The sequence below is a fragment of the Alligator sinensis genome, unplaced genomic scaffold, assembly GCF_000455745.1.
Source record: "Alligator sinensis unplaced genomic scaffold, ASM45574v1 scaffold219_2, whole genome shotgun sequence".
In the NCBI taxonomy this organism is placed as follows: domain Eukaryota; kingdom Metazoa; phylum Chordata; order Crocodylia; family Alligatoridae; genus Alligator; species Alligator sinensis.
The window spans coordinates 514,632-519,056 of NW_005842822.1; the positions used below are offsets into that span (position 1 = coordinate 514,632).

The window sequence follows — 4,425 nt, forward strand, 5'->3', positions numbered from 1 at the left end:
ATAAGAAAAAGCTAGTACGTAGGAAGCAAATAGTGTGCTAAGTAGGAACCACCATTCTGCAGAAAGCCTGTTTGGATCCTAGGGCAAAACTGTTTGCAGCGGATTGAAAATCCTGGATCAAAAGAAAAATGTTTTGTTTGTTACAGATAATCCTGGCAGGTATTAAATCTGAGCAAATGAAATCCTTTACTTAAATACTGCAGCACTGAATGCATACCAAATGGAGGGAAAGTCTAAATGATCCCAGCCACATGTCCTTTGAAGAAAGACCAGTGTTACACTGTACTGCTTATTAATGGTATTGATTTTTAAATTAAAATTAAAATACCCTTTTCATATCCTAAATAAATCTTAAGGCGTTTCCTGCGCTGATACCCACTTTGAATGCAGAGGCTATAGGATCAAATCTAGCTCATTTTACTGATACAGGAAGAAGGCAAGTAGGATCCAACTCCTACTGATGACTCAGATTGTGACATCTGTCACTCAAAGCCATATAAAAACCACCCTCCAAAACGAGAAACTTCTCCCAACCCCTATCCACCTTTATTCTCCAAAAATGCAGCTAGGTTGCAGACAAGGATTTATAGGCATTACAAAACCAAAATTACGCCCTCAGTTGTGAATGCGCATAATGTCTGTGTGCTCTGTGCCTGCAGCAGAAGGCAGAATTTGGCCCTTTGTTTGGAGGGAGACTAGTACATGATCACGTAACTCAAGACTGCAGACATGATTCCATTACACCAGGGTAAATCTGGAGTAACTCCAAAGACAAGGAGCTTCTGCACTGACTTCTCTGAGCTGCTGAGCAACAATCCACTCTGAGGCGGAGAAAGCAAAAGTTGCCTTTTCATTGGGGGCCTCTGTGGACCCCTCATCCAGTGGCCAGCTTGGCCTCCAAACTGGAGCTTTCGAAGAGTTTTATAACTGCTGACTTCATGCAGTGGCCTGAAGCCCCCAGACACCATTCCAGTTTTCCCCTGGGAATGTCCCCAGGCCAACTCCATACCACACAGGGAATCCCCTGTGCTGGTGGAATCTCCCTGCCCCAAATCAAAATCAGCTTTAGAGCTCCCTTAGGCCAAAGTGGCATAAAGCAGAGGATTTGGTCCACAGGCTTCAGCAAGTTACACTAGACTTACAATGGTGCAAAAGAGATCAGACTCTAGCCAGGCAATGTGCTTACGAGAACATTACTTCTTGTTTGCATTGTCACCAAACCTTCACATGGATCAGGGCCCCATTGTGCAAGGTGCTGCACAGAGAACAAAAGGGCTAGCCCTGCCCCAAAACACTTGCAACCTATAGGCTGCATGTTCACTTAGAATTTGGTTTCTCTCAACTTTTGAGCAACTAACTGCAACTTTGACAGAAGTAACAGATTTTTCCCTTCTTCCCTCTGCCCCACTTCTCACTTCTGGTACATAGCTACCATTATCTTTTAGTTTTCACATTACTAATGATGAACAAATAAGGGGGAAAAAATAAGTGAAAACCTCAGCCATGGCAAATATTAAAAGTGACTTAATTTACTAAAAAGTAAAACCTAAAACACATGAAATGTCTCATTCCACCTAAGGGAAGCAGGCACTTCTATTCAGCAGCAGCTAAATCTAGTTGCTATTCAATTTGTGTAGTTTTAAAACAACTTACTGGCATAAAATATAGGAGTGACTTCTATACAACACAAGCAAAAAACAAAAACCAGAAGCCACCCCTCATTCTTGGATTTGCAGATGCAGATGCCATTTTCTATAAACTACTAATTAGTGGGAGGATCAGCTACACTAGGATCTGCACCTATTGCCATTAGGCAATTTAAACTGGACCTTGCTCTCTCTTTTCTTCAGTGCATTCATGATCTTTGGACTCAGTAATCAGAGTCTGCTGTTTCTGGCACAGATTTTTTTTTTTTTTTGCTAAAGAAACTGTTTCAGCTGGAGCTGTCTCCTCTTGTACCAGGACTACAAATATGAAGCAACTTACAAGAAAGCATAACTGCACTAAACAGACCTCATAATAAAGTAGTGGATTACCAGAGGATTTCTTAAAAAAGTGGTGCATTTCTTTCCTCATAACATAAACTACTCTCAAACAAATAAAGGCAAAAAATGGTCACCCCTACTACAGAATGCCTACCTTGTGTTAACAACTCATTCTGAACTGTGCCAAAGTGTTGAGCATGAATGTGAAAAATATCAAAGCTCTAAGCTGTTTTTCAAATAAATGATTCACAGAAAAGAAAAGCAGCCGATTAATTGCCGGCAAAGCAATTTAACTAGATATTACATAAGATCTGCTGGATTTGATGGAGCTGAAACTTCACTAAAAGAAAACACCAGCCTACAACAAAGTTTGAATTTGCATGCTGATTGCTTTTGATACCTTATTTTCAATTGCTTGATGTCTTTTCAGGCAGTCAGTTTCAATACCTGAGTCTTCTGGATTATTTATGTTATTTTCCACAAAAAACCCTGTCAAACAGTCTCACCGTTTCATCTTCTCCGTAAATCAGGCTAAGAATAACAGGTGTGTAAGGAACACAATTACATTTCATAATAAATCAGCATGTGTGTCTACTTAATGCTGTGTAGGACTGCTTTAAATAAGACAAACCTAAAGTACCTTCAGGCTAGCAAGTTTCTTCTGTTTGGTTTTTAATCAGCTTCAGAGTGAACAAGAAAGCAGCTTGACAAGGAAACGGTAGGAATATTATTAATAAGCTCAAAGAATAACTTCATTTCCTAAGCATCCAATGCAGTTTCTCCTAAGAACAATTGGGGGTTCTGCTACTGACTTAAATGGAAGTCTCATCGCTCTCTGAAGGAGGAAACTCGGCAGCTGTTACGTTATATGCTGCAATACTTGCCTGGACAATGGAAATGTTCCATAGGATACATGCTCTAATGTACCTGTCTGGCACCACAAGCTGTTAATCCTCCTTCCATCTCTAATAAACAGTGATGGTGTTAATACTAGCTCATAAAGTTAATTCAGGTTCACAAGGTACCCATCATGCTTTACTATTAGGCAAATTTTTTCTTTTGACTTGGAACAGGAAAAGCTACTTGAAATTGGCCTACCTAATCAAATGCTTAATTTCTAAAGCCATATATGTATATTAAAAAGCAAGTTAATTAAGCAGGTACTTTACCATGTGAAAGACTTGCTAGCCCTGGAATGGAAAGCTAAGTAAGCATCACAACACTCCAGTCATTTTTACACCTTCCCCTAAGAGCTCAGAGCACTCAGTTCCAAGATGTACAACTTCAGGTGAGCACAGAGGGCTTATGCAGGTAAATCTGTGCGCGCGGAAAAGGAAACTATGAACCTGACTCTTCTGTCACTTTAACCCATGCAAATCAGAGGTAACTCTATTTACTTAATTGGAGATCCAGGAAAGTTAAACTGGTGCAAAGGAAGAATGGAGCCCTTTCCTTCCACCTTGTGAGCCTCAGAAGGATTCTGGGGAAGCCAAAGCCAAGTGGCCTGCAGTGACCATGGAAATGGACTTTGCTGAATCCAGCCCTAGATGAGAGGCAGATGGAGGCTCTTGACTTGGACAATCCTAGACCTTTCTGAGGCATACAATGGCTCGCAGTTTTGGAGTGGCAGCTCTGCAAGGGCAGCCTATCACCCCTCAGGGCACAGGCAGGACTGGTGCAAAAACGCAGTGCCTGTGCCTTCAGCTGCTCTGTAACTGGAGCTCCTATGGGGAGGAGCTCCTCTTGGGTCCCCTGGCACCCCCACACTCTTCATCCCAATGCCACGGTGTACCACCTTTCGCCTGCCCGTGGGCAGGCATGGCAACATCTCCTGGGCACCTCCAGCCTGCCACTTTCCCTATCTCTAGACAAGCTGCCTCCCCTTCTCCCCAGCTAGCTGGGAGCTCCTGCACTCCCCAGCCGAGGGGCACCAAGGAGACTCCAGCCCCTCTGAGAAGCCGAGAGCCCCTTGACAGAGCCTCAAAACACTTGCTCTCCTCCAGCCCCGCAGCAACTAAGCTCCTCGCTGCTGCCTCCAAGAGGAGCCCAGTTCTGCTGTCTGACCCCCCACCCCCATTCCCACCCAAGCCAAAACAGCAGCAGCTGGTTGCTCCACCGTGAGCCATAGCCTCCCCCCGCAACCCGCCCCGGTGCCAGTGGACACACTTGCAGCCTGCAGCAGGGCAAGGCAGCGCCTCTCCGGCTCCCTCCGCACCCCCAGCCTTGCCCGTGCTGCCAGGCAGACTGTTGGGGGGGGCAACCCTGGGGGCAGCAGGGTGTGTAGTGTACCCCCAACACAGACACACACCACACTGATACAGAGCCACACATACAACATGCACATGCACACACAAACACACACACCCACCAGAGACCGACCCAGACACCCCAGACAGACAGACAGACCCCCCTCAACTGCGCGCTGTCCCTCGCCCCCCCC

The 4,425-nt window shown here is 44.9% G+C and overlaps 1 protein-coding gene across 2 annotated transcripts in view; it reads right to left on the minus strand.

Moving 5' to 3' along the window:
• Positions 1-4,425, minus strand: part of SERTAD2 (SERTA domain containing 2) — a 110,358-nt gene that overhangs the window by 19,153 nt on the left and 86,780 nt on the right. The window lies entirely within an intron of this gene.